The sequence below is a fragment of the Microcaecilia unicolor genome, chromosome 1, assembly GCF_901765095.1.
Source record: "Microcaecilia unicolor chromosome 1, aMicUni1.1, whole genome shotgun sequence".
In the NCBI taxonomy this organism is placed as follows: Eukaryota; Metazoa; Chordata; class Amphibia; order Gymnophiona; family Siphonopidae; genus Microcaecilia; species Microcaecilia unicolor.
Genome location: NC_044031.1, coordinates 330,365,636 through 330,392,880, shown reverse-complemented (window position 1 = coordinate 330,392,880; position 27,245 = coordinate 330,365,636).

Sequence of the window (27,245 nt, the reverse complement as noted above, 5' to 3'; positions counted from 1 at the left end):
AAGGTATTGTGCTTAAGTCATCCAGCAAGGCCTCTCGCCTCCTTCAAGAGCCAATAACTGAACTAAATTCTTTTCTATATCCTTTTGGGGTAAGCCTTAAAATACTAACCCAATAAATCTGGTCTACACTAGGACAAAAATTGTAAGGTCAAAATTGAAATGATTTGTCTGTGTGACTTCAGGAGTCACCCCAACAAATATTTACTTTTTATCCCTCTACCCTCACCACACAGTGTTTAAATTTTGTCTAGATACTTTATAGGCCAGAGAAAATGTACAGGTCCCCAAACATGGAAAGTGTTCATCTCTTACGTTTCCTGATTAACGTGGAAGGGCATTTTCGATATCATGTCTAAATCCAACTTGGTCAATCCGTCAATTAATAAACAAGAAACTTTGATCATCTCAATCCTGAAGGCCCAGTGTTGCTTTTTTGTTTCTAAATCCAACTTTGGACATTTTGCTGAAAATTTCCAAAACTTAAGTGGTGGACATGGCCATTTTCAAACCTGAAAAGCATCTGTCTTTTTGTTTTGAAAATGGTCATTTCCTAGAAAATGTTTAGACATTTTGTGCTTAGTGCATCTATCTTTTTGTATCTTTTTCGTAAAAAAAAACAATGTTCAATTGAAAAATGCACAAAATCAAGCCATTGGGATGCAGGATCCAGCATTTTTAGTAGACTCCCCACACAGACATTCCAGCAGAGCAGTGGGACACCCTAAGGGACACTGCAGTGCACTTCACATAAAAGTTCCCAGGTAAACATCTCACCCTTACAATGCTGCACAGCTTTTACCTAGCAAACATAGCTATCACATTGATGCTGTGATTCACCTCAGAGGCAGCTTTCTGTAAGTTTCTGCCTCCAATGCAACAAGTCTGTTTGTAGAAAATGTGTTCATCAATAAGGAAACAAACAATTTACCCAGTAATGAGGTTTAGCGGCATGGCAATTAGGTGGGGCCATCAGACATCTGGATCCAGTATGGAGGTTTGACTATTTTGTGAGTCCTATCATTTACCAAAACTGTTGTGCACATTGCTAGACCTAGCCATGCTGAAGGCTGTATGAAACAGAAATCAGAGCAGGGCATACAGGTGTCTGGCCAGAAAGGGAACAAACAAATATTCTCTACCACAGTAAGTTTTATGTAGCAAGGGAGGAGACTAGAATGTGCAAGATACAATTCCTAACCCAAGATCCAGGAAAGCTACTTACCTTCATCACTGTATAGAGGGTGAACATGGATTCCACAGCTCAAGCACAGCAGCAAAGCCTTTGCACGATGCCTGCAAGGGAGGTCTGCACTGGTAAGACATTTTTAAATATGTATCAATGTAAACCCTTCAAACATTACCAATATATTGATCATGGGGCCAATATTCAAAGGCGTTTAACAGGGCATTAGAGGATGGAAGTGACAGTGATTAGACTCAGGAGTAATCTAAGGAAATACTTTTTTTACAGAAAAGGTGGTAGAAGCATGGAATGGCCTCTCAATTATGGGAAAAGTACAGAGGATCTCTGAGGGAAAGGAAGGGATTTTAAAGCTTAGTAACTGGCATGGATGGGTAGACTGGGTGGGCCATATGGTATTATCTGTTGTCATTTTCTATGTTATATTTCTAAACAAGTTCCTCACACCAGAGATGGACCAGCTAGATCTCCCTGAGAGCAATAGTGATAGATTCTGGCAATCACTTATGACATAGCCATTTCTAGGGTGAGCTCCCTTTGAACCAGCCATAAACATTTAGTTTGTTGCTTAGTTAAATGCTGCTAGTTCCAATCTGTTGCTGGTGAATGTCCTTCCATCACTGCCTTGTTCTTCCTTTATCTCCCTTAAATAATGCTCCCTACAACCCTCCTCTATATTACAAATCTAGAAACATGAGATATGTATGTTGGCCACACACATATACTGTAAACTAAAAGGGTCATTTTAAGGTGTGACAGTTCTCAGCATATCCATAAAATGTCCACTATTGCAATGAGAAAAGGCACATTTAAAAAAAAATGCTTTGCTTTATTCTTGCATTTCTTTCATTCTCATCCACTTCTGTTTCTCTAGGGAAAAAAAGGTGCCGACACTCATACAGAATCAATCTTAGAGGGTGTTATTATTATTATTATTATTATTATTATTATTATTTATTGCATTTATATCCCACATTCCCCCACCTATTTGCAGGCTCAATGTGGTGGAGTGATTATCCATGGCTCCGCCCTTACAGTAGCCACAACTCCATAGTAGTCATACCCTGTCATACCCTGTCACCAGCCATGCAACATGTAAAAAGTAGCCCTGCAAATATTACACCAGTCCCATGAGTACCAACATATTTCTTAATGGAAAAACCAGACAAGCAGGGTTTTCTACGCAGAAACTACATACCAGCAGAATACCTCACCTCAGTCACATATAAAGAGAACGTGGATTTTTTACTTTGGTAAAAAAAACAATACACACCAGAAGCAAAATCACAAGAAGTGCCACTTGCTGCTAGGACATAGAAAGGAGCACAGCTGGGATCAAATTAAGGCTATAAAACGTGCAGCTACCTAACAGATCTGGGTCATTCAGGGACAGGTTGGAACCAGTCCTGGTTTTACCCTCATTGCTTGCAGTGACAGTAAAACTAGGACTGGTTCAGATTTCCCCTGACAACCTGGAGCTGTCTAATAGCTCATAAGCTTTTCAAGTTCAAAATATAGAAGCAGCTATAGCTAAAAGCAGGCAAATTGTTAAGGGATACAGGGTTGCCTAGTCCAAACACAAACTTTTCAGTTGCAGACTATGCCTTTGTAGCTTATTGAGAAGAAACTGCTGAGTACCACCTGTAAAACAATTCCCGAAGTGCAGTAATGTGTGAATGCAGCCAATGTGAACCAGAAAAGCTCTACCTGGAAGGTGGCTGGCCTTCAATTTGATTTTATCAGGTTCAAGGTTGGCTTGTCTATATGTGGTTAAAAAAGCAAATAACTGCTACTGTTCTGTAATCTATGTGTGCAGATGTGTGTCCAAAGCACGTAAATTTGCATACAAGATTATAGAATGAGGGAGTTAATGCAGACAAATATTCTTTACCACATGTTAAATAAATTGAAGGCAGTATGATACAGGTAGCAGAAACTATTGAGGTGGCATTCTCTGCACCACATAATCTAACAGTTAAAACACAGTAACTACTTCCACGTAACCTGTGAGATATGGTTTCAGCCCAATGTCCACCCATTCTCTATTCATTCTCTGCACCATTCCGTATCAACTGTTAGCACAGCAATTGTGGTGCATTAATTGCTAAGGGACTGCATTAATTTGATTGCATCTAAATACTATGGGTTACTTTTACAAAGCCTCGCTAGTGATTTTGGCGTGGCAAATGCAACAAAGCCCAGTCAATTCCTATGGGCTTCATCACATTTGCTGCACAGGAATCACTAGTGCAAAAGGAGCCCTATATCTTTGTTAACATTCACTTAAAATACAAGAAAAGGATATGCCCACTCTCATTCCTCCTCCCCCACTCTTCCAATGCAGTAGATTAGAAAAAAAGAATGAATCTCAGCAGGGAAAAAAATTAAAAATGACCCCCTCTCTCCCTAAAATGTCCACAGAGGCAGCGGAATCTCTTTTTGGTTGGAGAGATCAAACAAACCAATCTTCAAGTAGAAATGGCCAGTCAGAAAACAATTTTTGTGTTGTTTCCCTTGTTATTTACATGGATTTTTATTGTATTTGTTTTTGTTTGACCATTTTGTCATTCTGTTACTTTACAACAATAGTGCATATTAAATGGAAAGAGGATGAACTGTTTCAGAAAGTTTGCACATGTGTGGTGGATCCACTATGAGCTATGAGGAAAGGGTGTGCACTCTTTTTGAAACAGTGCACACTGGGGTCCTTTTACAAAGCGACAGTAAGCCTAATGCGGGCTTACCGCTTGCTAAAAGAGAAGTACTGCCAGGCTACTGCAGCAGCCCGGCAGTAGTTCCCACCCCTAGTGTTTGTCATATCCAGTGCTACAAAAATATTTTTATTTTTGTAGCTCCAGTGTGTACTCGGTGGTAAATTGGGCAGTGCCGCATGCTGCCGGTTTAGTATGAGAGTCCTTATCACCACCTCAATGTGTGGCAAGAAGTGCTCCTCCCCAAAATAGCCAAGTGGCAAGTGTTTTACTTGCTGCACGACCATTTTTTTTTTTGTTACATTTGTACCCCTCTGTGCTTTCCCACTCATGGCAGGCTCAATGCAGCTTACATGGGGCAATGGAGGGTTAAGTGACTTGCCCAGAGTCACAAGGAGCTGCCTGTGCCTGAAGTGGGAATTGAACTCAGTTCTTCAGTTCCCCAAAACCAAAGTCCACCACCCTAACCACTAGGCCACTCCTCTTCCACACAAAAAAAAAAACAAAGACCTGCTTTTTACCTACTGCGGCAAAAGGGGGGCTTCGGCACACATCAAAAACATACACCAATGCCAGCACAGACCCCCTTTTGCTGCAACTTTGTAAAAGGGGCCCACTGTTTTCAAAGAGTGCACACTATCATCAGCAAATGACAAAACATAAAATGTAATGTTTTTACTGTTTTTTTTTATTTGGTAACAACATACAATAACATAGGATATGCCATTCATATTTCCTGTGTCGTTGCAAAGGACAGCCCATCACTATATTCAACCTTATCCCCAAACTTTCTAGCTGTTGATTCTGTGTTTGGCAAAATTTGGGTTCAGCTATGGTCCCAGTGGTCTACTTCATTCTTCTACCTATGACAGTCCAAGCAAATCAATTCCTTCAACATGTTCATCACTGAGGGGGGTCTTTTACTAAGCATTGGTAGCTTGCAATAGAAATCAGCTGGTGGTAAACGCCAAGATGCCCATTATATTCCTATGGGTGTCTCGGCATTTACATCCAGCTGATTTCTACCGCAAGCTAAAAACGCCATCACAGCTTAATAAAAGACCCCTTAATGAAGAAAAAGTCCCAGATGTATAAAAAAAAGATTCATCAAAAATATTTCTACAAAGATTGACCTATATTAATTGCATCGGGTTCCTTTGCTATTTTCATGGATTAAATTTATTAGTATTATTAGCTAAGGATGTGTATTCATTAGTGTGCATTTAGTTTATTAGTGCACCTTCAAACTTTTAGTACACCCTAACTTCATTTAAGGTTAATGCACACTAACCAAGGAACTAGCATATGCTATGCAGATGAGGACCTGATTTACTAAGCTTCACTAAGGCACACTAGCATTTTTAGCACATGCTAAATGCTAAAGACACGCATAAGAATATATGGGTATCTCTAGCATTTAGCGCACACTAATTTTAGTGTGCAGTAAAAACGTTAGCACACCCTAGTAAACAGGGTCCTGAGTGTACATTAAAATCTATAGTATGCATTACAAAATTTCAATTTAAACAAATGTGTAAAATAAACCTAAAGAAAATTTAAGAATAAAGCCATGCAAACCTATAATTAACCAAGAAATTGTGGCGTATGCATATATCCCTATTATTATCATCTCTTCAATACTGAGCCCATCACAATTCTTTTTCCTAATGTTGAATGGCTTCCTCAGTGGAATTTATAAACTATGTGTTTACTCATCCACTTTTTATTTTTTTATGTATGTTTTTATTTGCACACATCAATCAAATATCATAACACTAGGATACAGGAAAAAAAGATCCCCCAAAATACTAAGAAATAAAAACAATATCAATACAAATTCCAAATTTTGAGCACAAATAAGAAAATTAGATCCAAGTTGATAAGAAAAAGTATAAAAACTAAAAGAAAAAAGAGGGAATATATAGAACATTTATCTCTCCTACCCCATTACCTCAGCCACCCCCTAGCAGTGAACATGTGAGATTATACAACAACATTAATGTCCAACCTGGAATTAAAAAAATCTACAAGTTGTTTAGGTTCAAAAAACTGAAATTGAGTACCCTCAAAAACTTCATATACAAGGAAATCATAACATAAAGTTAGCACCCAAAGTCTGAACCCTGGTCCGAAGGGCCAGAAACGTTTTGCGTCTTGCCTGTATTGCTCTTGCCACATCAGGAAATACCCTAATGTTGGAGCACATAAACAAGGTCTCCAAATATTAAAAGGAAAGCTTAAGTATAGTGTTCCGATCAGGCTCAAGAGCCAAAGTCACCACCAATATAGTCCTTTGGGTAATAATTTCCAGAGAAGACATCAAAAATAGAGGTTAAATTCAATTTACCTTCACCAATCAGGGTCTGGGAACTCCTGGTGTCTAGAATATACTGAGCTGTGGTAATAGGAGGTAAAGAATCTGGAGGCATTTTTAATATCTCCACCATATACTTTTTAAATATCTCAACAGCAGGTAAAAGAGGAGACCTAGAAAAGTTCAACAATCTCAAATTAAGTTACTAATATGATCTTACAAATACTCCAAACGTCGTTGAGTAAAATTCTTCTTCTTAATTGAGACTGCCTCCAAACTTTCCACAGCTTGCATCTTAGACTTTAAGGAATTCAGTTCCAAGGCTAATTAGCTTGCCGCTCATCCCTGAACCAATGCTGCATCTAAAACAATGATTATATCTTTAGTATTCTGCCTACTGATATCCAGCAAAGAGGACTCCATGTTGCATGTAGCATCCCACAATGACTCCAATGTCACTTTGGCAAGTTTCACCAATGCCTAACTTGCATCAGAAACAGCCTGGCTCATAGCCTGAGTTAAACTACTCATAGTTCCTTCTCCAAGGACTCTGCTCACAGAAAGTTGTTCCTCACTCAAAGAAGGAGCCACACTTACTGTGGGTTGCCCACTTTGAATGCCAAGTTCCTCCCCATTCTGGAGCAACCCAGCTATTCGCTCACCCATTGCATAGCTGATTCCTGATTGCGGGGGAACTGCATGCTCTACAGGGCTCGGAGAAGCACCACTCAAACTGCCGTCTGAAGCTTGTGAATAGGTAACAAGTGTAGAACCTGTTGGCACCCAAAAACATTCCAATGTGGTTTATCTCATTGGGTGGACAGAGGAGGAGGCTGAGGGAAGACCACAGACCTTTGCCCTCCTCTTACTCATGTCAGCTCTTAAGGAGCCCCCCCCCCCCAAAAAAAAAAAAAAAAAAAAAAAACTCACAACATGCAGAGGAGGAGAGCACCAGCAAGTACATCTTTCCTCAAAGCATCATCTTGGATCAGCCCATCCACTTCTGAAAATATACAGGTGAAGTGAAAGAGGCTATTAGAGCCAAAAGAACTTCCTTCAAAGAATAGAAAAAAGACCAAAATGAATGAAAAAAGAAGCAACGTAAGCACTGTCGAGATATATGCAAAGCATTGATAAAGAAGGCTACAAGAGAATATGAAGAAAAACTTGCCACAGAGGCAAAAAAAACAAAAAAACCTCACAGTAACAAAATTTTTCAGGTACATCAGAGGCAGAAAGCCTGGGAGGGAATTAATGGCCGTTAGATCATGAAGGAGCAAAAAGGGCACTCAGTGAGGACAGGGCCAAAGCAGAGAAACTGAGGGGTCCTTTTACAAAGGCACGCTGAAAAATGGCTTGCAGTACTGTAAGTGTGTGTTTTGGCGTGCGCCGACCCATTTTTTAGCGTGCCTGTAAAAAAAGGCCTTTTTAAAAATTTTTTGCCAAAAATGGATGTGCGGCAAAATGAAATTTGCCACGCATCCATTTTGGGTCTGAGACCTTACCACCAGCCATTGACCTAGTGGTAAAGACTCATGTGTGGGATAAACATAAAGGAATCCTGTGCAGAAGGAAGGGATCCTCAGGAGCTTAGCCTAGAATGGGTGGCAGAGCTGGTTGTTGGGAGGCGGGGCTAGTGCTGGGCAGACTTATACGGTCTGTGCCGGGGCTGGTGGTTGGGAGGCGGGACTAGTACTGGGCAGACTTATACGGTCTGTGCCGGGGCTGGTGGTTGGGTGGCGGGGATAGTGCTGGGCAGACTTATACGGTCCGTGCCAGAGCCGGTGGTGGGAGGCAGGGATAGTGCTGGGCAGACTTATACGGTCTGTGCCAGAGCTGGTGGTGGGAGGCGGGACTGGTAGTTGGGAGGCAAGGATAGTGCTGGGCAGACTTATACAGTCTGTGCCAGAGCTGGTGGTGGGAGGCGGGGTTGGTGGTTGGGAGGCGGGGATAGGGCTGGCCAGACTTATATGGTCTGTGCCCTAAAGAGGACAGTACAAATAAAAAAGTAGCACATATTTATCTTCTTGGGCAGACTGGATGGACCATGCAGGTCTTTTTCTGCCGTCATCTACTATGTTTACTATGTGGTAACTGGGTGGTAATGACCTATGTGCGTCAAATGCCAATTGGTGCACGTCTATTATGCGTCTCCAAAAATAAAAAATATTTTTCAGACGTGCGTATCGGACGCGCGTCAAAAATGAAATTACCGCAAGAATCTTGCAATAGTCAGGCGGTAACTCCATTTTGGCACACGTTGGGTGCACGTAGCTGCATACACAGCTTAGTAAAAGGACCCCTGAATGAATTCTTCACTTTGGTCTTTACGGGAGAAGATGTAAGAGATCTACCTATACCAGAAATGGTTTTCAAAGGCGATGATGGGGAGGAAATAAAATAAATCTCAGTGAACCTGGAAGACATACTGAGCAAAATCAACAAATTAAAGAGTAGTAAATCACCTGGACTGGATAGCATACATCTGAGGGTACTGAAAGAACTCAAACATGAAACTGGCGATCTGCTGATAGTGATCTGTAACCTGTTATTAAAATCATCTGTAGTACCTGAAGATTGGAGGGTGGCCAATGTAACATCAATTTTTAAAAAGGGTTCCAGGGGTGATGCAGAAAATTACAAACCAGTAAGAATAACATCAGTGCCAGGCAAAATAGTGAAAACTATTATAAACTACATTACTTTACTTTATTTCTTATATTCCACAACTAACCAAGAGTTCAGTGTGGATCATAACAAAAATAGGCAAACCCTGAAAATTAACAACCAGTCAATTAATACATATTAAAATAAGAAAAAAATAATGTATTCTAATTATAAAACTTCTTAAAAAGAAAAGTTTTAGAGCTTTCCTAAAAATAGATAAACTCTGCATTTTTCTCAATTGTATAGGATGAGAATTCCATAACAAAGAGGCCTGATACATAGATGGTCTTGTTTTTCAGTTTACTAGGACTGTGATAATAACGTAGAAAATTATCTCAAAGGTCTTTATCTTTAAAATTATGGAACACAAAGAAAACATGGTTTAATGGGATAGAGTCAGCATGGATTCAGACAAGGAAAGCCTTGCCTCACCAATTTGCTTCATTTCTTTGAAGGTGTGAATAAACATGTGGATAAAGTTGAGCTGGGTGATGTCATTCAACAAACCCAGAAACAGATAAGCTCTCCCAGAGATCAGAGGAAAGGTTTTTGAGAGAGAGGCTTCCTCTGAGCATGGGGAAGTAGGACACTATCTATACCCCTGTGCAACCCCTTCCCCCTCAGATGTTCCCAGCTAGTCCCGCGGTTTCATCCGTAGGGGAGGAGGGAGGGTTTGTGTGGCTGACTGGTCCTGCTGTCTACGGAGAACCCTCGCTACAGGCAAATAACGCCACTTTCTCCTTGGACAAGCAGGATGAGTCAACCACACACTGCTGACTCACCAGCTGAGGGGGGTGAGAAGGGCCAGGTAGTGATTGGGTTTGAAAGGCCCCTTCGAGACCCTGCTATCCCACTGAGGTAGGATGAGGCTGCGGAGCAAGGCAGTCATAAACAGTAGTTAGAGAGAGAGAGAGAGAGACCTCTTGCTCAGAGGAAAAGAAGGTGAGCTTTATTCAAGAGAACTGAACCATAGCCAATAAGGCTATAGTAAGAACAGTGCCAACATAGTGAAAATTGAACAGCAGCAGGAACCAATCATACTTGAAAACAGTAGCATAACTGTCTGACTTTCTAGTAAACAAACTGGTAGTCTCTCTGCATACAATAGGGCATTGTGAACTAATGTCTGTCTTTCTGGCAAAAGAGTATGGCAAGTCATACAGTAAGGCACATAGATGTACAAGGCAAATGCAAGGTAAATAGAGTCACATCGTAGAATGTAGTCAGTCTGGTCTTGGCAATGTGAAAGTCAGCAGGATCTGTGCCCCTGCTGTCCAGTGACAATCATTGTGTATGGCGGGTAGGTCACAAGGGCCTGGAGTTTGCTGATGCACCTAGCCGATGTGAGGACCTTGATGTCCGTGGTTTCCAGCAGTTCAAAAGGGTGCAGCATGAGGTGGCTGAGGACGATGTTAACTGGTGGGTGAAGGTTTGCCAGTCCTTTCATGAATCTGGTCAGTAGATGATGGGAGGACAGTGGTTCGCTGTCCAGTCTGTCATGGAAGGCAGATATAGCACTGATATGAACCTTGATTGAAGTTGTCGAGGCCTGCTTGTGATAGGAAGAGTATGTACTGTAGGATAGTTGGGATAAAGCATGGAAAAGGGTTTATCCATGCTAGGACCTGGCGTTATTTTGCGGCGTTGTTTTCTGCCTAATGCCGTTCAACACCTCTGTTCACCAGGCGCTAGTTTATGATCATCCACGAGGAATAGGAAATTACCTCATTTGCATGAGATTGACTACATTTACATGCTATCTGCGCAAATGCCTGGCATGCTCACTGTTTACGCGGTAGCTCTGCTGATCATTCCACATTGGCGAGTACGTGCGCAAATGGCCTTTTGCGCTCGTGTTGACTTTTCACCATCGGCCCTTGAGTGTATCTAGATTTACAGTTCCTCTTGAGAGACTCTTATTAAAGAGTCATGGAATAGGAGGCAATGTTTTATTGTAAATTAGGAATTGGTTATGGGACAGAAAACAGAGGGTAGGGTTAAATGGCCATTTCTCTCAATGAAGGAGGGTAAAGAGTGGAGTGCCACAGGGATCTGTACTGGGACTGATGCTATTTCACATATGTATAAATGATCTGGAAATCAGAATCAGAAACAAACAGGAGACAGTCTACTGCAGAAGCAGAACAACCAATCAGCAGCAGCGATCCAAGGAAGGACAAACACAGCAAGAGTTTATCCAAATGTCAACTTTAATGGAAACAGGACCCAACCTGACCAAGTTTTGGAAAACTTTCATCATGGGTCACCACATTACATTCACAGATTCAATGTATATACTGCAATACCTGCATAGAAAAAGTTATGGTCCAATTCCAAAAATCAATAACCACCAAGTTAGATTTTGTGCTGCTTATCCTAGAAATAAGCAGTGGATTTTCCCAAGTCCATTTTAATAATGGCTTATGGACTTTTCTTTTAGGAAATTATCCAAAGAATAGATTTACTTTTTGTAGTTCCGCCCTCTTTCCCCCTGGGAGAAGAAGCAGCTTTCTGAGGTCTCCTAGACTCAACCAACTCCACTCTCAGAAATCATTTGGGGGAGGGGGTGATATGGAAGGAGTGTACCTCTCCTCAGAGATTATCACACAGAGCTGACTCCCAAAACTCAGCCCTAGATCATCCTCGGACCTTCACCTTTGAGCCTGCCCTACAATACAGTCTTCTTGTGCTGCTGACTCAGGAGCAGCAGCATCAGTAAAACCTGATGAAAAACCAATGCTTCTATAAGGCCTGAGACTGGGCGCCAGCTTAGAGGACCCCCATACTACTTTTCATTGTTTTTAGGGCTACTATTGCTGTTCCGGTGTGGGAAGGAGAAGATTGTAGTGGCAGAGCAGATCCAAAGGAGATTTGACTGCAGCAGCAGCACCCTGGCAACAATCCAATTTTGGAACTGGAGGCAGTTGTCAATGTTACCTGTACCTATATCTGGGCCTGAATTAAAATGCTATAATTTTAAGGCCCAGTAAGAATTTAGATTTGTCAAAGAATGTCTTTTCTTCTTTCTTTTGGTATATGTTTCACAGCTGTCCTACCATTTGGGCTCTTGAGGGAATATGGACTGCTCGATATTTATTTTATTGTCGATAGATTTAACCAGGTAAATTCTTTTGAATGGCTCTACTGGCATTTAATGGTTAGTGTCTGAAACCAAAATATGGTGGACTAGAGGCCAAGACCTTCCAGTATAAATTGTTCAACTGCTCGACTCAGGAGTAAAACCACAAAGCATGGGAAATAGTTTACTAATGCAAACAGTTGGACAATTTATACTCATGTTTCTCCAGTTGGGCTTCACCATTACAACTGGATCTGGATCTTATTTAATCACTTCTCCTTGATCCATAATACATTTTGACAGAGCATTTGTAACCCCTGAAGCAGGCAGTTCTCAGCTGAAACATGGCCCCATGTCAGGTCCTTTTTATTATTGGTGGTTTGGCAATAAAAGTGTATTTTTTATATTTGTTTGCTGGAAGTTCTTTGGTCCACCCTACTTTGTTTTCAGGTGTTTTTCACATAGGGTGTTCTTTTTCCCCTTACTTAATGGTTAGTATCAGACCCCTGTGGCACGATCTGAGGGTGGAGGTGGGGCAGAGTCAGGTCTTAGGGGTCCTTTTACTAAGGTGCCCCGAAAAATGGCCTGCACTAGTGTAGATGTGTGTATTGGACGTGTGTAGGTTCATTTTTCAGCACACCTGCAAAAAAATGCCTTTTTTGGCCAAAAATAGATGTGCGGCAAAATGAAAATTGTCGTGCGTCCATTTTAGACCTGAGACCCATTGATAAGGTCTCACGCGTTAACCGGGCAGTAATGCTCTATGCACGTTCAATGCTGATTACCGCCCGATTAGCACTGCGTGCTGGAAATTTTCCGGCGCGCTTAGTGGATGCACGTAAAAAATGAAATTACCACCTGGGCCATGCAGTAGCTGGGCAGTAGTTCAAAACTGACCTATGTAGGATGCACATATGTGCCTACACAGCTTAGTAAAAGGGCCCCTTAGAGGGGCATAATCGACCAGAAACGCCTATCTCCATGGGCGTTAATCTCCGAGAACGGGTCCGTGAAGGGGCGGAGTGAACCGTATTTTTTAAAAAAAATAGACGCCCATGCTTTATTCGCCAAGGTGTGAGCTGGGCGTTTTTGCTTTTCACCGATAATGGAAAATGAAATCGCCCAGCTCAAAAACGAATAAATGCAAGGCATTTGTTCGTGGGAGGGGCCAGGATTCATAGTGCACTGGTCCCCCTCACATGCCAGGACACCAACCGGGCACCCTAGGGGGCACTTTTACAAAAACAAAAAAAAAGGTAAAAGAGCTCCCAGGTGCATAGCACCCTTCCCTTGGGTGTTGAGCCCCCCAAATCCCCCTCAAAACCCACTGCCCACAAGTCTACACCAGTACTATAGCCCTAAGCGGTGAAGGGGGGCACCTACATGTGGGTACAGGGGGTTTGGGGGGGGTTGGACGACTAGTAGCATTAAGCAGCACAATTGTAACAGGTAGGGGGGGGATGGGCCTGGGTCCACCTGCCTGACGTCCACTGCACCCCCTAACAACTGTTCCAGGGACCTGCATACTGCTGCTTGGGAGGAGGGTATATGACATTTGAGGGTGAAAGTAAAAAGTTGTGAAACATCATTTGTTGTGGTGGGAGGGGGGTAGTGACCACTGGGGGAGTCAGGGGAGGTCATCCCCGACTCCCTCTGGGGGTCATCTGGTCATTTAGGGCACGTTTTGGGGCCCTATTCATCAAAAAACAGGGTCCAGGAAAAGTGCCCTAAATTCTAGCTACAAACGCATCCATTATCGGCGAAGGGCGCCCATCTCTGTTCGGGTGATAACCACGCCCCAGTTCCGCCTTCACCACGCCTCCGACACTCCCCCGTCAACTTTGTCCGCATCCGCGACGGAGTGCAGTTGAAAGCGTCCAAAGTTCGGCTTTCGATTATGCCGCTTTATTTGTTTTTGTGAGAAGAACGCCCATCTCCCGATTTAGGTCGGAACTTGGGCGTTATTCTCGTTCGATTATAAGCTGGTTAGTCAGTTAACAATGATTTTCATACCACTAACAGGTAAGTGCCTAGATAAAAATAAGACAGCAAAAAAGCCATACTAACTTTATCCAGACACTAGTCTGAACATCAACTGGCACCCAGATAACTTCTGGCAGCTGTCAATGACCCAGATATTCAACTCCTGTGCCCTTATTAGGCCTGGCATTGAATATCTGTCTCAAATTCAGCTTGTGCTGGTCAACACCTTATTGATTGTTGTGAATATTTAGCTTTCAATTCCAACAACAATTACATTGAAAACAAATAAATGAATAAAGAAAGAGAAAAAAAATCTGCTACCTACTAATTCCACAGCAAGACCTCTAGCCCTGGTATAGTCTTACTGTATACTGTAAATATCTATTCCTATTTACTTGTTCCACCTCACTTAGGATTTTATAAACCTCTTTCATGTGCTTTTTCAGCCATCTATTCTCCAAGCTGGAGAGCCCTAATTAGTCTAGCTTTTCTTCATAAGAGAACCTTTACATTTATATTATAATTTTCACCCTTTATACTGCACACAGTATTTAAAAAAAAATAGATAAAGAGATATCCCAAGTATTTCTTTATAGAAAGGCAACCAGAATCAGTCCCAGCAGCATGCAAATTCCCACACACAGATTAGCACCTGCTCCAGATAATATGAAAGTGTATGATACTCTAAATAACTCCTTTGTGATAAGTTCAAAAAGACTCCTATGTTAAGCCTAACTTATACTCACAGGTGTATTTTCAAAGCACTTAAACTTACAACACGTTCAAAATCCAAATAGGAAAGAAGATCATTTTCAAAAAAGAAAAATGTCTATTTTTTTAAAATACTGTTTTGAACAAGGTTTTGTGCTTTGAATGTTTTGGGGGGTTTTTTTGGTCTATTTTCTGAAAAAAAAAGAATAAGTACAAAATGTAGAGATTCATGCCATTGGGATGTAGGAGGAGCCAAGCATATTTAGTAGACTGATCCCCCAGACATCCCAAGAAAGAAATGGGGCATCCTAGATGGCACTTCTGTGCACTTCATGAAAATGCTCCCAAGTGCACATCTCACCTTTACTCACTTATCTTGTCCCCTGAGCTCTCCAAAACACACCTAAAACACACTGTTACCCACTGTACACCACTACAATAGCCCTTATTGGTTAAGGGGGTCTAGACCAAAATGTCTTTGTTTTAGTCCTGGATGTTTTTCTTTTGTTCCATTATAGCTGTAAAACATCCAAGTGTTAGGCACACCCTAATCCCACCTTCAAAATGCCTCCGATGCGCCCCCTTGTGATTTGGCTGCACTACAGATGAATTGCATAGATAAACGTCTGCAAAATAGGTTTTGAAAATACCAATTTGGACATTTTGAGAAGAAAAACGCCAAATGGTGCTTTATGACACTTTTGGACATTTTTCTCTTTTGAAAATGAGACCCGTGGAGGGGCATAATTGAAAGGGGCGCCCAAGTTTTCCTGAGGACGTCCTCACAGGACGTCCCGGCAAAGGGGCGGGGAAACCCGTATTATAGAAACAAGATGGGCGTCTATATTTCATTTCGATAATACGGTCGGGGATGCCCAAATCTTGATATTTAGGTCGTCCCTAAAGATGGTCGTCCTTAGACTTGTTCGTTTCTGATTTTCGGCGATAATAGCAATTAAGGACGCCCATCTCAGAAACGACCAAATGCAAGCCCTATGGTCATGGGAGGAGCCAGCATTCGTAGTGTACTGGTCCCCCTAACATGCCAGGACACCAACCAGGCACCCTAGGGGGACTTCAGAAAAAGCTCCCAGGTGCATAGCTCCCTTACCTTGTGTGCTGAGCCCCCCCAAACCCACTACCCACAACTGTACACTACTACCATAGCCCTTATGGGTGAAGTGGGCACCTAGATGTGGGTACAGTGGGTTTCTGGTGGATTTTGGAGGGCTCACATTTACCACCACAAGTGTAACAGGTAGGGGGGATGGGCCCGGTCCGCCTGCCTGAAGTGCACTGCACCCACTAAAACTGCTCCAGGGACCTGCATATTGCTGCGATGGACCTGAGTATGACATTTGAGGCTGGCATAGAAGCTGGCACAAAAGATTTTTAAAGTTCTTTTTTGAGGGTGGGAGGGGGTTAGTGACCACTGGGGGAGATCATCCCCGATTCCCTCCGGTGGTCATCTGGTCAGTTCGGGCAAGTGTTAGGCACGCCCAAGTCCCGCCTTCGCTCTGCCTCTGACATGCCCCCATGAACTTTGGCCATCCCTGCGACGGAAAGCAGTTGGGGACGTCCAAAATTGGCTTTCAATTATGCCGATTTGGACGACCCTGTGAGAAGGACGCCCATCTTCCAATTTGTGTCGAAAGATGGAAGTACTTCTCTTTCGAAAATAAGCCTGATAGTAACCTATGGAACTTTGTAAGTCTAAGTTCCCTGTTTACTAAGCCACACTGTAGGCGCACTAATGTTTTTAGCATGTGCTAAAAATTAGCAAGTTCTAACACCAGAGACACCCATATGGGTAACTGTAGTGTCAGCGTGTGCTAAAAACACTAGCACACCTTAGTAAACAGGGCCCTAAGTATTTTGAAAATAAGCCCTGTGGTCACCTATATGTCTTTATTAAGTAAAAACCCTTGTGATACAATCAAAGTGGTTTAAATAAATCACAGGCAGGTACTTTTTCTGTCCCTAGTGGGCTCATAATTTACGTTTTGCACCTTAGGCAATAGAGAGTTAAGAGACTTGCCCAGGGTCACAAGCAAACACTTTAATATTCCAAATAGCAATACTATTTTGAATCACCCAAACAGATAAGTCTTTAACATCTTTCAAAATTTCAAATAATTTTGCTCTATCCTAATATGTAGTGGAAAAGAATTCAATAAGGGAATAATAACAGCAGAAAAAATTGTATTAACTGCCCTTGAAAAGTGCATTTTTTCTATAAACAGGAGGGCACATAATTAGTTATTCTAAATGAGAAGAATGATCAAGCAGTGAATTTGAAACCATATCTATCTAGAGATGTGAAGTAGAACCATGAACAATTTGGAACAATAAATAAGCTGCATTAAATAATACACATTCATTGACAGGAAGCCAATGCAATATACCCCCAGATTCTGCATAGTGTGACTTAAGTTGTGTGCACAAATCCAGTCTTATTCTGGATTTGTGCATGCAACCTAATTAGTTAATAAGCCAATCAGCCCCGATAATTGCTACTTAACAGGCAATTATGTTTATTTAAGGTTTCGTATACTACCATTACTTCATTCAAGATCAAAGCAGTTAGCAAATAACAAATTACTAAATTAAAGTTTAGAGAAAGGAACACCATAATCCATAGGAAAGCAGACATTCATACCATTGGACCAATGGTACTATTGACAATAAAGTGGTTTTAATTAAAATTTACATGCAGAACTGTCTAAGCGTATTCTATAATGTGATGCACATAAATTCTATGTTGCATAGTTGAAAAGGGGGTATAGCCATGGGTGTGGAATGGGTGGGCCGTGGGCATTTCTCAAATCTATATGCTTTGTTATAGAATACACCTGGTCCATGCGTCATTTAGGCGTCGGCATTTACACCAACTTCTACTTGGTGTAATTGTCCATGACTAACTTTAGTCATGCAGACAGGCATTCAGCGTATTCTATAAACCGTGCAGAAATTTAGGCTTATTCTGTAAAGTATACCTAAATTTAGGTGTTCTTTATAGACTATGCCTAGGCATATTTTGTTTTGGCGCCAATTTTTTAGGTGTTATATATTGAATCTAGTTCATAACTTGAAACCCTGACTTACTTATGCACCCTAAAGATTAATCTTACTGCAGTGTTCTGAATAAGCCAAAGCTTCTCAGATACCTTGAATTCGGCCCCAAGTACAGAACATTGCAATAGTCCAAATGTAGAAGTATCATCATCTAGACCAAAAGTGCAAATGCAAAATTATTCACAATTAATAAAGTTACCATTTTATATAAATGTCAATTATCTTTGAAAATTTGGGGACCCTTTTTTAAAAGTAGGTGTTTGCACTTACTGTATATTAGATTTAAAAAAAAATAAACTAACACATAATAAGTAGGGCTGTAAATGAATTGGCATTAACTCTGTGATTAATGCATGATTTAAGACATTTGCAATTACAAAAACAAATAATTACTGTCTAATTTTTACTTCAAACATTTATTGTGTTCTCTTCCACACTCAGGCCCTCCTTAGTGTGATCCTGCATCTTCAGAAATGCCGAATTACTCCAATTCCAGGTTGGAGATTTTTGGACCGTCCTGGATTTCTGACCCACCAATCCTGGTACATTATGGGACTTGCAGCACTGGTTTCAATGGGCAGGATCAGGCACTACAAATTCCACACTGCTTTGGGATGTAAGTTCAAAACCAGGAGTGCCCAAAATCTCTAGCCTAAAACTGGGTAACTTGGCATCTCTGCATTATTCCCTCCATTCTCGATTCAACATCACCCTCCCTGTGTGCTGATCTACCTTAAAGGTGGTCTTCTGTTGGTCCCCAGCAGTGGCAGTATTGCACATACACTGCCTATGGCCTAGTCTGAAGTATTCATTCTGACCCGTCTCGCCTATGCATAAACAGGAAGTGATGTTAGAGGAGGTGGGGCAGACCAGATGGAAAGCTTTGGAGAAGGCCATAGGCAGCATATGTGAAATGCTGCCACTGCTGGGACCAACAGAAGACCATATTTAAGGTAGGACAGCGGGGCAGGATTGAGAGGCAAATACCAAACCCTAAGTGGGGAAAGGGGCAGAACTAGAGCAGCCACCAGTGGTAGCTATGACTGAGGTGGTGAGCTCCAGCAGCCAAGAGAAGAGCTTGATGCTGCTTACCATTAAGTTTGAGAGAGAGAGAGAGAAGGGGATGGGATTTGATATACTACCTTTCTGTGGTTACAATGGTTTACATATTATATATAGGTACTTATTTTGTACCCAGGGCAATGAAGGGTTAAGTGAGTTGCCACCCATAATCACAAGGAGCTGCAGTGCAAAATAAATAAATATAAAATAATAAAATCACATTTAATTGTGTGATTAATTGTGATTAAAAGTTTTTAATCTAAATGCAGCCCTGATAATAAGTATAGAGTCGTGTGGTGAATGCAATGGTGTGCCCAGCATCTGCCCTGCATCTACTACATGGTGTAGACTCTGCACAGGCACTGTGTTATATGCCTAAGCAGATAGCACAGGTCCACCCATGCTATTTTCCCAGGCATATAATGCAACCCCAGTGTGTCCAAACTACCATGCGCTTGATCTGATCCCTCCCAGCAAGACCCCATTCTCATGATCTAATCCCTTTCAAAAATGGATTTTATCCCACAGAAGACCTCCCACCTGATCTTATACCCCTACTAAGCTCTTCCCCAAGTATAACCCCATGGTCAAACTCCTCCCCTGGAGCAAAGCCTTTCTTTCTCATTCAACCCAAACTTCTCCAATCCCACTCACTATCCCATAGGATTGTTCCAGGTGTAATCCCTGGTCATCTAGTGGAATAGAGCAGGAATCAACTCCCCCATTTGTACCCCTTCTAGTTCATGGTTTCAAAATGACACTGATAACCTCTAGGGGGGGGTCAGCATTTCATAAAAGGGCAACTTCCCCTAGTGTTAGTAAAATGAAGCTAGTGCCATTTTGAAACCCAAGGCCAGACAGAGCTGGAGTAAAGGGAACCACACTGATCTCTTCCCACTAGATGACCAAGGATTGCCTCCAGTAAGTCCCAAGTTAGTCAGGGAGTTTGTGCTAAAGTGAGGGGGAGGTTGTTGACCACAGGGTTGTGCTTGGGTGAGGGGTTTAGAAGGTGATCAGAATGAATGGGAGTCTTTTGGGGAGAGGGGGATGGAGCAGGTGGAAGTCTTTTAAGGTGGGATTGGATCAGGTTGGGGGATCTTTTGGGAAGGATTGCAGGGGTACTCTTGGGCAGAGCAGAAAGGGGAACAGCCACCACAGTGGCTTCATGTTTTAAGCAAAGTCGGGGCAGATCTGCCACCAGATTCTTTAGATGGTATTAAATGCAGTCAGGCTATTGAATTCTTCTGTCATAACCAGCTACATCTCTGATCCACCCTATCACACCCATTAATTACCCCTACCTGCATTAAGCAGCTGACATTTGTTTTACTACATTGATTAGTTTTAACATGACATAACCATTAACACAGGTCCACACCAATTATCTACTGTACAATAAAACCTGCACTACTGCAGCTTAGCAAAAGGGCCCCTTCAGTTTCTTAGTTGCTGTCTATGTTAAAGATCTTATTTGTTCAAGGACTTAAATCATAGAACTGTGATACATGCCAAATTCTTTATAATGTTTTGATGATTGTAACATATGCCCTATTGCGCTATTTCATTTGCAAATGATTATATGTGTTTTGTTTAACTGTTTTAAAATGCAATAAATGTAGAACTGAGGAAGGTTTTAAGAGTTGCTTGGATCAGGCATTATTTATAATCCCAAAGAGGTGATCACATTTTTATAGGCATTGCAGACAATATAATTATGCATCATTGACCTATGATTGTAGAGAAACAAAATAAATGGAGAGTTGAAATCATGGAATACATGGAGAGTGCAATACCAATGTTGTGGAATTCTTAATACAATGCATATGTATAATGAGATATGCACAGCACATAGTTAGAAAATTAAAAATTAGAATTCAAGACCATTTGGTAAGCATTTGATAAAGAGATAATCAATAACCAGTGACATTTCATTCCAGTGAAATGCTGCCTAGCAAACTTGATAAATTTAGTCATTTTGTTTCTAAGCAAGTGGAACTTTTGCCAAAGAAAGATTATAACATGAAATTGTTCTCGTTTAGAAAGGAGTTAGATATATAGATTAAGGGGTAAAGTTACTAAGTTGTGTTAAAAGCTGACATTTTACCGCAGCTTTGTTTACTGTGGGAATCACTAATCTACGGTAACGCAATACCACAGGTAAGTGATTGCAGCAGTACATAATGAGTAGAGAGGTGTGGTAGCCGTGTTAGTCCACTTTTAAAGGTAATCAATAGAAATAAAACAAAATAAAACATGGAAAAGAAAATAAGATGATACCTTTTTTATTGGACATAACTTAATACATTTCTTGATTAGCTTTCGAAGTTGCCCTTCTTCGTCAAATCGGAAATAAGCAAATGTTGGTAGATGACAGTATATAGGAGTGAAACATCAAAGCATTTCAGTGACAGTCTATATGCATGGAGACAGGGGATACAATTTCATACTCCAGGCCTTGTTTGCTTTCAGCATAAATGAGACTAACAACCTCTTGAGTTCTCCTCTGATGTAGAATCTTCCAAGACCTGAGCCAGACTGAAGTTATCCACTAAAGCTCTGTTTCTTCCAAAATGCTCCCTTGCTATTAGTTTTCTTCTTTGATAGAGTTTAATAAATCTTTGTGGTTGAGGAAATAGCTTTCTCAGACACTGCCAAAACATCCACCAAATACTTTAAATAGTTCTTAAATCTCTCAATATCCAGCTTATTTTCGAAAGAGAAAAACGCCCAAATTACGACCTAAATCGGGAGATGGACGTCTTTCTCTTGTGGGTGCCCAAATCGGTATAATCGAAAGCCAATTTTGGGCGTTTCCAACTGCACTCCGTCGCAGGAACGCATAAAGTTGATGGGGGCGTGTTGGAGGCATGGTAAAGGCGGGACTGGGGCGTGGTTATCGACTGAGGAGAGATGGGCACGCTCGGCCGATAATTGAAAAAATAAAGGCGTTTTTAGCCAGAATTTAGGACACTTTTTCTGGACCCTGTTTTTTCACGAACAGGTCCCCAAAAAGTGCCCTAAATGACCAGATGACCAACGGAGGGAATTGGGGATGACCTCCCCTGACTCCCCCAGTGGTCACTAACCCCCTCCCACCAAAAAAACCTGAACTTTAAACACTTTTTTTTCCAGCCTCTATGCCAACCTCAAATATCATCCCTAGCTCCATGACAGCAGTATGCAGGTCCCCTGAGCAAATTTAGTTTAGTTGGTGCTGCCCGGACCCATGCAGAGAGCAAAAATCATGTCAGCTAAACAGCTGTGATTGGCTGACAGAAACTTGGAGGGACTTAATGTAAAGGGAAGGATGTCTAATCAACTGATTCATGTGGTGCAATGCTTAGAGCACTGGTCTGGGAATCAGAAGGTGGCTGGCTCAAATCTCCCTTTTACTAATTTTTAATTTGGACGTCCCCAACTGCACTTACATGTTTTTTTTTTCTTCCGATTTTTGCTCTCTGCATGGGTCCGGGCAGCACCAACTAAACTAAATTTGCTCAGGGGACCTGCATACTGCTGTCATGGAGCTTGGGATGATATTTGAGGCTGGCAGAGAGGCATCTCAGGGGGACCAGTATACTACCAATGCTGGCCCCTCCCATGACCAAATGCCTTGGATTTGTTCGTTTTTGAGCTGGGGCACTTGGGTTTCGATTATCGCTGAAAAACGAAAACACCTAGCTCAAAAAACGCCCAAATCTTATGCATTTGCCCGGCACAAACCGTATTTTCGAACCTAAAGATAAACGTCCATCTTTTTCGAAAATACGATTCGGTCCACCCCTTCACGGACCCGTTCTCGGAGATGGACGTTTTTACAAATGGGCGTTCGCGTTCGATTATGCCCCTCTATGGGTCTCCATATAGTGAGATTTAAGGGCAATGAGTTTGAGGTATACATTTACAAAGTCTTACATGTGAAAAAAAGCTTTTCAAATGGAAGGAGAAATACACTTTCTTTGGCACTTCTGTAGGAATATAGACAGAAACAATATTAGGACAGTGTTCAAAGGAATTTGCCCAGGAAGCTTAATAGCTGGATATTTATTTATTTATTTGTAGTTTTTATACCCCGCTCTTTCTCGTTCGATAGCAGGTTCAGTGCGGCTTACAATGTTTTGTACAAAGTGTCACAGAGATAACATAGTTGTGTGGAGTAGGACAGGAGGGAGGGTGTATTGAGGTATTGGTAGTGTTAGTGGTGTGGATTAAGTTCATGAGTTAAGTTGGGTCCTTTGGATAGGCTTGTTTGAAGAGGAAAGTTTTCAGCAGCTTTCGGAAGGGTAGGTGTTCGTTGGTTGTTCGGATGTGTCTTCGTATGGCGTTCCAGAGTTGGCTGCCTTTAATGGAGAAGTTGGACTCGTAGTAGGTTTTGTATTTGAGACCTTTGCAATTGGGAAGGTGAAGATTGAGATATGTTCGAGAAGATTTGGATCCGTTCATGGCTAGAAGGTCGATCAAATTGGAGGATCTTATGGATCAGGGTGTGAACTTTGAAGTTTATTCGCTCTTTGATTGGGAGCCAGTGGAGTTTTTCACGGAGTGGTGTAGCGCTTTCAAATCTTGATTTATCAAAAATGAGTCTTGCTGCTGTGTTTTGGGCGGTTTGGAGTTTTTTCAGGATTTGGGCTTTGCAGTCAATGAATATGCTATTGCAGTAGTCAGCATGGGTGAGTACTGTGGATTGCACCAGATTGCGGAAGGTCTTTTGGGGGAGGAATGGTTTTACTCTTTTCAGTACCCACATCATGTTGAACATTTTTTTTGTCATGGCTTTTGCATGAGTTTCTAGAGTTAGGTGGTTGTCTAATGTAACTCCTAGAATCTTTAGATTGTCGGATATTGCGATTGTAACCTCAGGGGTGATCAGGGTGTTTGGAAGCAGAGTGGAGTATTGTGATGAGAGGATCAAGCATTGAGTTTTTTCTTTGTTCATTTTCATCTTGAAAGCATTAGCCCAGGAGGCTAGGATATTCATGCCTGCGGTTATTTTCTCCGAGATTTCTGCCAGGTTGGATTGGAAGGGGATGAATATGGTGACATCACCTGCATAGATGAAGTGGTTTAGAACAAAATTGGATAGGGATTTAGACAGAGGAATCATCATAAGGTTGAAGAGGATGACCAAGCAGATGATATTGATGAGGTTGATTTGACTTGATAAGTTCTGGTGGTGATGAAACTTTTTATCCACTTAATGATGTTTCCGTCAATTCCTAGTTTGTCCAGTAGTTTTGTGAGGATATCGTGGTCAACCATGTCGAATGTGCTGGATAGGTCGAACTGCAAAAGAAGTATTTTGTTGCCTATAGAAATTTCTTGTTTGAACTTGGATATTAGGGTGAGTAATACTGTTTCTGTGCTGTGTGCAGGTCGAAATCCCGATTGTGACTCATGTAGTATGGAGTACTTATGTATGAATTTGTTAAGTTGGGAAGTCACTCTATTTTCCATCAGCTTGGTTAAAAGAGGGATGGAGGCCAGGGGTCAATAGTTAGTAATATCTTTCGCTGGTTTCTTGGGGTTTTTTGGATTTGGTGTGAGTAGACTATTGCCATGTTCAGAGGGGAAGGAGCATAGGCGGCCAACTGTTTGGGGAGGCTAAAGGGGGCGGGGTTAGGGGTGAGGCTATGGGTGGAGCTTAAATCCATAATTGTCTGATAACACAGAAAAAAATAATTAAAAATAAAAGTCACAATTAATACCTTGTATTAAATTTAGAAATTAGATATGTATCATATGTCAAAGAATAAAGTGGTTGCTCAAAGCATATACTAACCACAATCACTCAACTGCAAAACACTATGCACAACTTTGTGCAAAACCACACTCAGAACCTTACTGTGCCATAAATATTACACTGGGCAGAACCTAATACACCAATATACCACCCACACGGAAAATGCAGACCGTCAACAATATGAAACAAGGGATCATAATATCACAATTCTCATGTAGAGCCACAAAACACCCTAATTCATGTTTAATGTGGGATAAAATGCCATAAATAAGTAAATAAATACAAACTTTTAATGTTGAGCACCTGATTCTCAAAGTGGACATATTCCAAACACTATAATGAAAATAAAATGATCTTTTCTACCTTTGTTGACTGGTGACTTTGTTTTTCTGATCATGCTGACCCAGTATCCAATTCTGCTGCTATCTGTCCTCTTCACTCCGTTTCCAGGGCTTCCTTTCCATTTATTTCTTTACTTTCCGCATTTCTTCTTCATTTCTTGTCCTACATCCGTAAGTAAAAGCTGGGTCCTCCGCAGACTTGACTGTCCAGTGGATCTAGCTTCTGCCTATTTTCTTCATGCATGTGCAGTTTTTCTACTCTCTTCCTTTTCCCTCATCTCATCTGCTTCCTCACTCCTCCCTCCCCGTCCATCCATGTCCAGCATTTCTTCTCTCTTCCTTCCCTCTCCTACATCCATGTCCGGCAACCCTCCTCTCCATCCACCCACCCATGTCCAGCAACCCTCCTCTCCCCTGCCCTCCCCCTCCATCCACCCATGTCCAGCAACCCTCCTCTCCCCTTGCTCTCCCCTCCATTCACCCATGTCCAGCAGCCCTCCCCTGCCCTCCTCTCCATCCACCCGTCCAGCAACCCTGCTCTCCCCTCCACCCACCCATGTCCAGCAACCCTCCTCTCCCCTCCCCTCCATCCACCCATGTCCAGCAACCCTCCTCTCCCCTTGCCCTCCCTGCCCACCAGCGACTCTCCTCTCCCCTCCCCCAGCTAGCCAGCCATCCATCCATCTGTCTGTAGCTTTCATTCCCCCCCCCCCCCCCGGGGGCCCTGTCTTTTCCGTTTCCGCCCGCTCTCACCCATCCGCTCATTTTTAAAGCCCGACGCCTCTCCCTCCGACGCCGCACCTTGGATTCACAGATCCAGCCTTAATCTGCCTGCACCGGAGCCTCTCCCTCAGACGCATCCCACCTCTGCGTAACACAGGAAGTTGCATTAGAGGAGGTGGGGCGCGTCTGAGGGAGAGGCTCCGGTGCAGGCAGATTAAGGCTGGCTCTGTGAATCCATGGCGCGGCGTCGGAGGGAGAAGCCTCAGGCTCCAAAAATGAGCGGATGGGTGAGAGCGGGGGGGGGGGGAGGTGTAAGACTCGCGCGGGAGAGGGGAGGAGGCAAAGACCACCGGTCAGCATTTGGCGCTTAGGCGCCATGATGCCATCTCTTTTAAAGATCTTTGGGGGAGCCTCCCCCTGCGCCCCACCTGACTGGGGAGGCTTAGCCTCCCCAAGCCTCTTATACGGGACGCCTATGGGAAGGAGCCTTTTTGAAGTAGAAAATTTAGGTGGGTGGTGAGGTCCGTAATGAATTGTGCTGGGGCGTTTTTCATTAGGTAGTTGGGACATGGATCTAGTTGGCAGTAAGACTTGGAAAGTTTGGATAGTGTTGTGGAGATTTCTTTAGTGCTGAGGGGGGTGAAATCTGACCAGTACCGGTCTGCCGGGATTTCTTCTAGGTCGGGATCTAATTCGTCGAGGAAAATATCGATGTTGGCGTCATCATGGTGGATCGTGTTGCACAGGTTGGTGATTTTATCATTGATGTAATTGGCCAGCTGGTCGGCAGATGGATAGTCTGAGGGTGATGTTGTTGATGGATTCGTGTTGAGACGAATCCATCAACAACATCACCCTCAGACTATATAATTTTGTATTGTTTCTTTATAATTTTGTATTGTTTCTTTATAATTTTGTATTGTTTCTTTATATCTGTTCCGGTGGCTGCAATTTGTTTTGTAAAGTATGTTCTTGTGGCTCATTTAATTTCATTCTTATATTTCTTTTTTGTTTGTTTCCACGCATTCAGGGTGATATTGTCTTTTGATTTGCTCCAAGTTTTTTCTACTTTCATGGTTTGTTTCTTTAGTTTTTTTTAGTTCCTTGGTGAACCATGGTGAGGGTTTTTTCTTTGTGTGTAATGTTTTAGAGTGTAGCAGAGCAATTTCATCAAGAATAAGTTTGCACCTGTGGTCCCATTCTGCGAGGGCTGAAAACTTCCCTTCATTTAGTATATGCATGGGTAAATTTGAACTAGTGGACACATCCATACCAGCCCAGATTTTCAAAGGGAAGTTCTATATATCAGAGAAACAACATACAAGAGTTCATGCACTCTCTATTTCTCTTCTAGTGTTGTCCTGCTGCTCAAGTAATCATTCAATTAATGCCCCTACCCCCTTACCAGGTCTACCCACCATAATGTAAAGTTCATGCATTTGTTCGCAGGAGTGAATGTTTCACTGTGGTGCATCCTTGAAGGATATATTGATACAGATTCTTTAGAGAATCTCAATAGAGACGTTTCAATAATGGTGAAAAAAAAAGCCAGGAGTCTTTAATGGGAGAACAGAGTAAAGGATGCAAATTATCCCGGTCAATTTCAAAGCAGCTTATAGATGCAAAGAAAAAACACAA